We start from the raw sequence: 12801 nt of genomic DNA, 5'->3' as shown, positions 1-12801 counted from the left end.
CTTGTTTGTATTTAGCCTGACTGAGCTCAGTTATTTCATCTGAAAAACCTGGATTGCTACAATGTTGTTCTTGTCCTTCGATGTGTATATTGAGGTGATCAGTATTCCACACAATACAACTCATGTATTCTTCAGTGGTTTTCTTCCTGAGCCACATATTGCTATTAATAATTTAGGTGTTATATTGCAGTGCGGAAGGCCAGAAATACACAGTGTTGTCAATTTCTCCTGCTCAGGACTCAGCTTACGATAAATATAACTTTTAAGTTGTGTTCGTTTTTCTTCCCTCTCCTTAGCACAGTGTGTATCATCTGTATCTGAAAGGTTTTGCACTCGATAAACAGCTTGCTAAGCTTCTGTTAATGCCAATCCTCTCAAACTGCCAGAAGGTTCAGTAAAGGAACTGCGGACTAATTCATTTCTTTTCTGTGGAAAGATCCAACTCTGAACTGCTATCTTTCCTGATGGCACTTGAATCTGAACAGTAGTAATAGGAAAGGACATTTCATGATAACATTATGTTGTGTAACAGTGCATTAGAAACATAATCTGTCAACATGAAATACTCTGTATAATCAAAATATATCTTAATAGAACCACATGAAAAGTTCAATAAGATACATAGTTTCCTAAAATGGTTTTTCTTTGAGAATGTCAATTATTGATTTCAGTGTGTGTATCTCACTAGATATATAGATACACGTCTTCCCTGGTGACAAGAACAAATACTTTCATGTTAAGTGTTCATGTACTAACAGTACATGTGGGTTATTTCAAAGGATAAATATTTCCCACTGGAATATTGCTGTATCATGCTGCACTGCTTCAGTTTTTTTCTATTTAAACCCACTGCTGCTTCTTCACTAACCTCTCTAACATTAAACTTTTTAGAGTGAAAGTGAATTAATTTGTGTTGAGATGTACTGACCAGAAGCAGATGTTTCCAGAATTGACACTGTACCAATCAAAGGGGCCAAAACAAATCCTGCAAATTCGGAGGCGTACTAATTTGCGGTCCCCAGCTGCAGCCCTCTGAGATGGTCAGGTGGGAAGAGAGGTACTGGCTGAAGGGAATGTAGGGTGGAGGAGATGGCCATGAATGTGCGGATGGGGATGGCATGCCTGCTGTTTTGAATTTATACTTAACTGGAACAAGCAACCAATGTGATTTTTGTTGACTCCAGTACTTTTATCCTCCTGTATACCTCAAACAAATTCTATGGAGAGGTCATTTAAAAGATATTAGTTTCTTTTTGAATGAACAGAGGAGTTAACTTTGTTTTAGGCATTTACCCAAGATACTGCCGAAATAGTGCCTCCTGAATCTTTAGCAATTGGGTGATTGGACACAGATGGGCACTCGAGTGACAGAGTTGTTCAAAACATTATTTAATGGAAGAAATTGTTCCCAACTGTGAGATAAGAGAACTGCCTTGGATTGAGCTTCTCCTAGAGTCTTGTCCGCTGTTTGTGAATTGATGGATCTTATATTTTCGGGGTCCTCCCAGGTGTTTGTGTCTACACTGGGGATCTTAGAGGCTGCACTTTGTGCTGGATTTCTACTGTTTTGAGTAGCTAGCATTCCATTTTTGTCCTTATCCTTGAGTAACTACCTGTTCAGTAGCACAGGCTCTTTATTCATACTCAGACATACATTTCATTGAAATCAATTCTTAGACTTTTCTTCTGTTCATCTTCAAGATATGAGTATGTTATTCTTTGCTCTGCCCTACCCTCCCGTTGTAAGAACAGCAGCAACATTTACATCATCAGTGTATTCATATCACAGGATATTGCACGTCAGAAGATGCAGATTTAGTGTAATTGGGAAAAGATCCAAAACATAAATCAGAAATCAGTTGTTCAGGCAGCATGCATTGTATCGAGAATGGACAACCTGAGAGCAGGCAGAGAGAAATTCAATCCTGGGGATTTAAAATTTGCAAACTTGTGGAAAGGGAGGGGAACTGGGACCAAAAATATAAAGGGTTGGCATAGACTTGGGTTGATTGTCTCCTTCTGTAGTTTAATATTTCCATAATTCTATGTTTTGTTCATCGGCTGATTTACTACATAGGGGAATGATGATGACAACTATGAGAAAAGCATATATTTATACTGCACTTCTAATGTAATGAAATATTCAGGGTATTTCAAAATGGATATATGGAAATACTCCTATTTGTTTTTCTTGAATAACAGGAATTGAAGAGTTTTTTATCAAGAATCCTGAATGTGTGGCGCACATATCCATAAATGTGACTCAAACTTTGAACTTTCTTTCCAGATCATTTTTCCAATATCTAATATTCATATTCGTCCCAATCCCAGCTGATTGTAAAAAAAAACCCAACGTTTCTCATCAGTTTAGTTTACAGCCAAATCTCAGTCTGTTACATCCATGGGCTATCAATAATTGGAAGGTTGCACCAGACTCTCATTAAAACTCAAAGTGCCACAGGGCAGTGAGACAGTATTCTGACCACAATGAGATTTCCTCTGTGCAGGAGCACTCCCAACATTTTAATGAGATGAAAGTTAGAACATTGGAAGTACAATATCTTCAGAAGGAAACAATGAATTGACAAAGGTGATGTTTAGAGGGTGATTCAGTTGCTAATGGGAGGGTGAATAAAAAACTCAAGGAGTCAAATTACAAAGATCTTGAAGCCTGTAGTGACAAGTGGCTGAGGAGGATTCTGGGAGGAGTCAGCTCCCTCATCATGATTTCGAGGATTGCTGAAGACCCACTGTCAAAGAACAATGAATAAGCCTCTGGAAAGGGAGGGTGAACATGCAATGGTTGTGGTTCATGTAGGAACAAACAATATAATGAAGGACAGCTTGGAGGTCTTATGGGATCAGTTTCAGGAATGAGGGGAAAGGCTGGAACACAGTACTTCCAGGGTAATTATCTCAGAAATACTACCTGGGCCACAAGCTTCATCATTTAGGCAGAGGTGGATTGGGAAGGTAATTGCATGGCTCAAGGGGCAGTGCATAAAGGATGGGTTCAGAGTTTTTGGGGCATTGGGATCACCTTTGGGAAAGGAGAAAGCTGTTCAGAAGTAATGGGCTTCACGAGCAGAAATGGAACTAATCTACTGGCTGAGAAGATAAAGAGTGTAGTGGCGGTAGGAGGAGGGGAGGTGGGTTGACTCATGGGCCAAATTTTGGTAAGATCAGAGAGACAAAGTAAAGAAGGTGGGGAAAGATGAAAGGGAAGAGAGGGAATGCTTGTATTTTAACATTGAGCAAGGAAATTGTCACCTTCCAACAGGCAAGAAAGAGATAAGGGCAGGGTTATGTATGTATGTAAATGCACAGTACAGTGAATAAAAGTGGGGAACTGGAGGCTGAAATTGCTCCATGGTAATATGATATAATAACATGGACAGAAATATACGTCAAGACAGAACAGAAGTGTATACTATCCTGGATTACAAGGTGTTTAGTAGAAACAGGATGGGTGAAAAGGGAGGAGGTGGAGCAGTCTTGATCAAAGATAGCATCATTGCCCTTAAATGAGATGCAGTTCCTGAATTACAATCTGTATGGTTGCAGGTGACAAATATGAAGGGAGCGGTGACAGCACATAAAACATTACAGCGCAGTACAGGCCCTTCGGCTCTTGATGTTGTGCCAACCTGTGAAACCAATCTGAAGCCCATCTAAACAACACCGTTCCATTATCATCCACATGCCTATCCAATGATCATTTAAATGCCCTTAAAGTTGGCGAGTCCACTACTGTTGCAGACAGGGCATTCCATGCCCATACTACTCTGAGTAAAGAAACTACCTCTGACTTCTGTCCAATATCAATCACCCCTCAATTTAAAGCCATCTGAGGAAAAAGGCTCTCCCTGTCCACCCTATCTTATATATCTCAATTAAGTCACGTCTCAACCTGTCTGTATTGAAAACAGCTTCAAGTCCCTCAGTCTTTCCTCAAGATTCCCTCCATACCAGGCAACATCCCAGTAAATTTCCTCTGCACCCTTTCTAAAGCTTCCACATCCTTCCTGTAATGTGGTGACCAGAACTGCGCGAAATACCCCAGATGTAGCTGCACCAGAGTTTTGTACAGCTGCAGCATGACCTCATAGCTCCGAAACTCAGTCCCCCTACCAATAAAAGTTAACACACCGTATCCCGTCTTAACAACCCTATCAACCTGGGTGGCAACTTTCAGGGATCTATGTACATGGACACCGCGATCTCTCTACTCATCTACACTACCAAGACTCTTTCAATTGGCCCAGTACTCTGCATTCTTGTTACTCCTTCCAAAGTGAATCACCTCAAGCTTTTCCACATTAAACTCCATTTGCCACCTCTCAGCCCAGCTCTGCAGCTTATCTATGTCCCTCTGAAACCTATAACATCCGTCAGCACTATTCACAACTCCACCGACCTTAGTGTCATCTGCAAATTTACTAACCCATCCTCTTACCCCCTCATCCAGGTCATTTATAAAAATGACAAACAGCAGTGGACCCAAAACAGATCCTTGCAATACACCACTAGTAACTGAACTCCACGATGAACATCTCCCATCAACCAACACCCTCTGTCTTCATTTATAAAAATGACAAACAGCAGTGGACCCAAAACAGATCCTTGCAATACACCACTAGTAACTGAACTCCACGATGAAATCTCCCATCAACCAACACCTTTCAGCTAGCCAACTCCTAAACCGCTAAATCACCCTCAATCCAATGTCTCTTTATTTTGTGCAATAGCTTACTGTGGGGAACCTTATCAAATGCCTTACTGAGATTCATATACACCACATCAACTGCTTTACCCTCATCCAACTGTTTGGTTGCCTTCTCAAAGAACTCAAGAAGGTTTGTGAGGTACGACCTACCCGTTACTAAACCATGTTGACTATCCCGAATCAACTTATTTCTTTCGAGATAATTATAAATCCTATCTCTTATAACCTTTTCAAACACCTTACCCACAACTAAAGTAAGGCTCACTGGTCTATAATTACCAGGGTTGTCTCTACCCCCTTTCTTGAACAAGGGGACAACATTTGCTATCCTCCAGTTTTCTGGCACTATTCCTGTAGACAATGCCGACATAAAGATCAAAGCCAAAGGCTCGGCAATCTCCTCCATGGCTTCCCAGAGAATCCTAGGATAAATCCCATCTGGCCCAGGGGACTTACCTATTTTTACACTTTCCAGAATTGCTAACACCTCCTCCTTATGAACCTCAATCCTGTTTAGTCTAGTAGCCAGTATCTCAGTATTCTCCTCTCTACGCCCCTTCTTGAACAAGGGGACAACATTTGCTATCCTCCAGTATTCTGGCACTATACTAAAGATCAAAGCCAAAGGCTCTGCAATCTCCTCCCTGGCTTCCAAGAGAATCCTAGGATAAATCTCATCTGGCCCAGGGGACTTACCTATTTTTACACTTACCAGAATTGCTTACACTGCCTCCTTGTGAACCTCAATCCTATTGCTTCCCAGAGAATCCTAGGATAAATCCCATCTGGCCCAGGCGACTTACCTATTTTTACACTTTCCAGAATTGCTAACACGTCCTCCTTATGAACCTCAATCCTGTCTAGTCTAGTAGCCAGTATCTCAGTATTCTCCTCGACAACATTGTCTTTTTCTACTATGAACACTGACAAAAAATATTAAGTTAGTGCTTCCCCACCTACTGACTCCACGCACAACCTCCCACTACTATCCTTGATTGGTGTCGAGAGTGTGGTGCTGTAAAAGCACTGCTGGTCAGGCAGCATCTGAGGAGCAGGAGAATCAATGTTTTGGGCATCCTCCCTTCATCAGAAAGTGCTTATGCCCAAAATGTTGATTCTCCTGCTCCTTGGATGCTGCCTGACCGGCTGTGCTTTTACAGCACCACACTCTCGTCTCTGATCTCCAGCATCTGCAGTCCTCACTTTCTCCAATCCTTGATTGGCTCTAATCTAATCCTAGTCATGCTTTTATTTCTGACATACTTATAGAAAGCCTTGGGGATTTCCTTGATACTATCCCCAATGACTTCTCATGTCCCCTCCTGGCTCTTCTTAGCTCTCTTTTTAGATCTTTCCTGGTTAACTTTAACTCTCAAGTTCCCTAACTGTGCCTTCACACCTCATCCTAACATAAGCCGCCTTCTTCCTCTTGACAAGTGATCCAACTTCTTTAATAAATCACGGCTAAGTGGGGAATATACCAAGTCAAGCTGGGAGGCATCCTAATTGCTAAGAGGTAAGGGAGCAAATCACAGAGCCAATAACAGGAATATTCCAGCCCTCTCGAAACACCGGCTTAGTCCAGGGGGACTGGAGGATTGCACATGTGATGCCGTTGTTTACAAAAGGGGCAGAGGATAACCCAGGAAAGAACAAACCTGTCAGCTTACATCGAGAATGGAAAATGGGTATAAGCCATAATATTGGAGAAGATAAACATACACTGGAACGAAGATAAGTTAATGAGACAGTCAATATTGTTTTGCCAAGGGCAGATCTAGCCTGACAAGTTTCATTGAGTTCTTTGTTGATGTGGTACAGGTAGTGGATGAGGGGAGTGCTGTGGATGTTATTCAGTGATCCAGTTGCCTTAGTTATAGAATCCCACAATGCAGATGGAGGTCATTTGGCCTATTGAATCTGCATCAACCTTCTGAAGACCATCCCACCCAAACCCACCTCATCCCCATAACCCCACATTAATTGTAGCTAATCTATCTAGCCTGCACATCCTTGCACACTATGGGACAATTTCCCATAAGCAACTCACCTAACCTGCACATCTTTGGATTGTGGGAGGAAACCAGAGCACCAGGAGGAAACCCACACAGACATGGGGAGAATGTGCAAACTCCACACAGACAGTCGCCTGTGAGTGGAATCGAACTCGGGTCTATGTTGCTGTGAGGCAGCAGTGCTACATATTTGGACTTTCAGAAAGCATTTGGTACAGTGCCATATGACAAGTTGGTTAGCAAATTAGAAATGTTTGGGATTAATGGGTCCTTAGCAGCATGGATTAGAAGTTGTCCAAAAGATATATTTGCAGATGATACTAAGCTGGGAATAGTAAATTGTGAGGATGATGCTGAGCAACGTCAGAGGAATATTGACAGGTTGCTCAATGGGCACATCTGTCAGATAAATTTCAATGCAGAGAAATGTGAGGCAATGCATTTGGGAGCAGAAACAGAGACAATACAGGCTCAATGGTACAACTCTGAATGGAGTACAGGAGCAGAGGGACCTTGTGTTCACCTGCAGGATTCCCTGAAAGTGGCCAGGCAAATTGAACAGTTGTTCAGAAGACTTATGGGTTCCTTGGGTTTATGAATAGAGGCATAGAGTATCAAAGCAAAGAAATGATCCCTCACCTCAACAAGTCAACGTTCAGACCACGTTTGGAGTATTGTCGCCAGTTCTGGGCACTTTTTTTAAGGAAGGAAAATCAAGCCCTGGAGTGAGTTCATAGGAGATTTACTAGAATGGTATCGGGAATGAGGGCTCTTAGATACAAAGAAAGATAAGAGAAATTGAGCAAAGAATACTAAGAGGTGATCTTACTGAGAGAGATGCAGGAGTTTGATCCAGCGACCGTGAGGGAACAATGATATATTTCCAAGTTAGGATGGTGAATGGCTTAGAGGGCAACTTGATGTTCCCATGTATCTGCTGCCCTGTTCTTCTAGACGGAAGTGGTCATGGCTTTGGAAGAAGCTGTCTATGGATCTTTGGAGAGTTGTTGTAATGAATCGTGCAAATGATACACTCTGATGCTACTGAGCATCAATGGTGAAGGGAATAAATACTTCTGCTGAAGGATGGGGTGCAGATAAAGTGTATTACATCATTCTGGATGCTGTTGAGCTTCCAGAGTGTTTTTGGAACTATCCAGGCAAGTGAGCAGTATTCCATCACACGCCTGTTGTGCATCTTATTGCTGGTGGACATACTTTGGGAAGTCAGGAGGTGAGTTACTCATGATTGGAATTTCTTGCCTCTGACCTGCTCTTTTAGCCACTGCACCGATCTGGCTTGTCTTGTTTAGTTTCTGCTCAATGATAATCCCCAAGATGGGTTGATAGCAGGGGATTCAGTGCTGGCAATGTCACTGAATGTTGATGGGGAAACTTGACAATGATGAGTCCAAGCCTGGATATTGTATAGGTCCTGCCAAATGTGGACATAGACTGCTTCAGCATCTGAGGAGTCATAACTGGGACTGAAATTGTTCTATCATCAGCATATATTCTCACTTTGGATTTTATGATGGGGGGGGAAGGTCACTGATGAAGCAGCTGAAGATGTTTAGGCCTAAGATATGTCCCTGAGGAACCTCTGCAGAAATGTCCTGGAGCTGAGATGACTGACCTCCAACACCCCACCATCTCCCATGACTCCAACCAGCAGAGTGATTTCCCTTGATACCCATTAACTCCTGTGTTTCAAGGGCTCCTTGATTTCCCACCTGGTCAAATGTAGCCTTAACGTCAATGGCAGTCACAGAATGAGGAAAAAGTAAAGAGACTTGGTGAGTACTTCTGAAGAAGAGATGGACAAGTACAGGGAAGTCATGAAGGGAAGATCTCAGTGAACTAAAATAAGAAAATTACACTAATAGGTGGCTTGAAAATTGCAGGAATTTATTGGAAAATGAAAGGAGTGGCTCAGGCTAGAATCATGGAGAAGGCAATGAGCTCACATGATGATGATGATGAAAGCCACTGACCATACCCTGAACAACTGAATAAACAAGCATTAGGTTGTTCCAACTATTCAGCTGAAGTTTATAAAAGTATATTAATCATACCGATAAATTCCCCAACACAAGTTGGCAATCTGATTCTAATTTTTTCATACAGAGTAGATTGTTTGTGAATATTTGCATTGTACAATAGAAGAAAGAAAAGCAAAACTGATCAGGCTGGGGCTGTTTTCCCTGGAGCGTCTGAGGCTGAGGGGTGACCTTATAGAGGTCTGGAAAATCATGAGGGGCATGGATAGGGTAAATAGACAAGATATATTCCTGGGGTGGGAGGGCCCAGAGCTAGAGGGCATAGGTTTATGGTGAGAGGGTAAAGATTTAAAGGGGACCTAAGGGGCAACATTTTCACGCACAGGGTGTATGGAATGGTGTATGGTACGTGTATGGAATGAGCTGTCAGAGAAAGTGATGGAGTACAGCATTTAAAAGGCATCTGGATGGGTATATGGTTAGGAAGGGTTTAGAGGTATAGGGGCTGGGTGCTGGCAAATGGGACTAGTTTGGTTAGGATATCTGGTCGGCATGGACAAGTTGGACCAAAGGGTCTGTTTCTGTGCTGTACATCTCTATGACTCTATGATGTGCATTTTTATAGCTCCTTTTTCAAAAACTTAGAACAAAGCACTTTACAGCCAACAACAGATTTTTTTTGCAGTCAATACTATAATGTAGGAACATTAAATAAGGAATCCTATTTAACTTTTTTGTGTAGTTAGTTAAAATGATCTTCTAAAGCAATTGTAACATTTTATTGCCACAAGGGAGAAGGAAAACTAGGTATCAATAACAATGCAGAATCCTTCTACATTGATTTAGGACAGATGTATATAAACTTCATTTACACTCTCAACAGACCAAAACGACAACATCATGGCTTTTGGTGAAGGTGGGGAGTTTTTCTAAAGTGATTGATGAAAGCTCTGGTCAATACGAGTGACATTCATTAGTTTTGTTATGCTACAGAGCTCTGCAGAAGAACAGGCTCAGGGAACACATAGGTGCTAAGTAAACAGAAACAGAACATCAGTGACCTATAAAGGTTAAACTTATACACTGGAGTGTGTTGTAAAACATTTGAGAAGTTGTGAATTACCGCATCTGCTTTAAAATGGCCAATTTCAATCTGAATCAGGACTCCACAGGAACAATTTATCTTTAGGCCATGTAATACAAGCTCAGCAATTCAAGTTTGTTTCCAAATTCAAAGACTCTCTCATTCATCTCACTTACACACATTGTCCTCAGGTGACTATAGATGGAACTGTGGAGATTTGATTTATGTGGTCATTGATAAAATCAATGATAAAGAACAAAGTCTCCAAATGGTGGTGAATCTTTATGAATTGATCTCAGAATTGTCTGTATTCATTTCAGAGAGGCATTACTCAGAACATCACCCAAGGTATTAATTTCATTGAAAACATTTTTAAGTGCATTTGTACTGGACCATGGTAAGGATTTGAGACCAAATACATTAATCTTTGTGCAAGGAGCATCGACAATGGTCTCGTACTTAGGGCTCATGAAAAATTGAAGACAAAATTCAACAGCAACATATTACTGTATACAGATGGCACACTAACACTGGTAAATGTCACACTCAACTCTGACGATTAAGAGTTAAGGTGCTTGTTTTTTGCTGTAAGATTATGTTGACTAATGGATCAATTATAATGCAGCATGGTTTGAAGATTAACCAAATAGCTGAGGTGCCTTGAGATATCTTTTTAAAGGAAAGCCTTCTCATTGGTTGTAAATTTTTAATATCAGCAGGGAACTAAAGAAGTGTTTACACTCATAATGCTGGCCAACCTTTTCATGAAAGGACTCAAGGGATGAGAGCAGGTGGAGCCCATTGAGATTACTCTGCATCTCAATAAGATCATGATCCCTGCTTAATCCCTCTGTTCCCTTCAAGTTTATAAATCTATTGATGCCAGCCTTTAATATACCCAGTGACAGAGGATTGGCAACTCTCTATCATAGAGAATTCCGAAGAATTGCAATCCCCAAGAGTAAAGAAATAATCTCCTTTCAGCCTGAAAGAGTTGTTCCCTTATCATGAGGCTATGAGCCCTTATTTGAAACTCTGTAGGAGTGTTTCAACATTGATGAGATCAGGCTGTCTCAGAATCTTAAGCTTTGCAACAGAAGTACATCGGAAGAAATGTGACCAAGCAAGAAATGAAGCTAATCAGGTGCAGGTAGAGACATATCCAACAGTAAGGGTTGGTGACAATGGAATTGATGAGAATTAGAAACATTTGGCAATAGCTGTAATGATTAACATTTGCAAACTGGGATGGTTAGGCTTTATGTTTCAGGCCCAGAGGGCAGACCCCGGTTCTAGCTCTGTCCCAGTCCGCAAGCTATCTATTTAGAAGTTCTGAAGGTGATCCTGAGTGGGTGCATTTCATTTGGTTTCTGTGCTCAGCTTCTCGTTGGCATTTTACAATTCAGTCTCCCAGCGTGAAATGATAATGCATTCTACCAAATGATGTAATTAAAATCATAAAATTACATGGATTCAAAATTGTTGACACTTTGAGTATGAGAAACAATGCTTACTTGGAATTGTGGAGTCCAAACCAAATACATATTATATGGAGAACATTTTTCTCTCAAAATGTCTTGAGAGATCAGACTCCATAAGCTAAATGTTTTTATTTGAAGGAAAGTCATGACATGAAAGGGTCAGTTGGCTGGGTCAGTTACCATTAATTGTGTTTTGTTTTGATCTTTTACCCATAATTCCTTTGCCTGAATATTTATTGCTTCTTGCTAAAATTAGACTTAAAATGTTTCACACATATTCTTCAGTTAGCTTAATTGATGAAATGACATAACCTGCTTTAATAGGAATCTGAGGATCTGTGCAGTGATGACCTTGTGCTTCTTCATAACTAAGTTAGTAATTTGTTTATAGCCTCTTTTTTTGTGTGTGAGAAAAATCACAACATAACCAAACTTCAACTCCAGAAAAAACACCTCCAAGTGAATTGCAGAAACAACATCTTTGCAGGTTAATTACATGAGGAAAACTTCCCTTTTTACATTTAGTAAATTACATTTGATTATAATTTCTGTAAAGCATTGGAAGGGTTTGTACCTTCAAAGGTTCAGAACTCATAGACTGGATGGAAAAGTGCTGAACAAACACATTGTCTCAGGTTGAAATGAGTGCAGCATTTGACATCTAACCTCTTATTGGACTCTACTGTCTCAAGAAATATTCAGTCTGGAGAAATCTCAACTTGCCCATCTGTGTTAATGATGGACTGAAATTACTGACCAAGCTGTTCAAGAAGCCTGCAACTTCCTGAAATGAAGATGGAGAAAAACGACAATATCACTTTGGGGGTGGGGTCGTTAATGTTGGTGGATTGATATCAGGCAAAATAGAAATTAAAGGGACATTAGTTTTATTATTTGGAAATGCACATTCCAATAATTTGGTGCTGCTAAACTAAACAATACCTTGTGGTGAATTTGTTCAAAGGAATCCCTTTCCTTCACATTTCCTGCAAATCACTTGTAGCACGTTCTGGGAAGTAAATGGATTCATCAATATAAACAATATCATAAATAGTTCCCAAGACACAATCATTTTCTTTAGTTAACTGAAGGATGGTAAGAGAGGCTATTGACCTCCTTTTTCCTCCGCTACATCGATGAGTGTATTGATGCTGCCTCGTGCTCCCACGAGGAGATTGAACAGTTCATCCACTTTACCAACACCTTCCACTTCGACCTCAAATTCACCTGGACCATCTCAGACTCCTCCCTCCCCTTCCTAGACCTTTCCATTTCTATCTCGGGCGACCAAATCAACACGGACATTTACTATAAACCGACCGACTCCCACAGCTACCTAGACTACACCTCCTCCCACCCTGCCCCCTGTAAAAACGCCATCCCATATTCCCAATTCCTTCGTCTCCGCCGCATCTGCTCCCAGGAGGACCAGTTCCAAAACCGTACAACCCAGATGGCCTCCTTCTTCAAAGACCGCAATTTCCCCCCAGACGTG

At 41.1% G+C, this 12801-nt stretch overlaps 1 protein-coding gene across 2 annotated transcripts in view; it reads right to left on the bottom strand.

Annotated features, from left to right (window-relative positions):
- Positions 1–12801, bottom strand: part of sema3ab (sema domain, immunoglobulin domain (Ig), short basic domain, secreted, (semaphorin) 3Ab) — a 412514-nt gene that overhangs the window by 374609 nt on the left and 25104 nt on the right. The window lies entirely within an intron of this gene.

The sequence above is a fragment of the Chiloscyllium plagiosum genome, chromosome 23 (genome assembly GCF_004010195.1).
Source record: "Chiloscyllium plagiosum isolate BGI_BamShark_2017 chromosome 23, ASM401019v2, whole genome shotgun sequence".
NCBI classification, from domain to species: Eukaryota; Metazoa; Chordata; class Chondrichthyes; order Orectolobiformes; family Hemiscylliidae; genus Chiloscyllium; species Chiloscyllium plagiosum.
The sequence above is the reverse complement of the archived record's forward strand: the minus strand, read 5'-3'. Positions and strand labels throughout refer to the sequence as shown.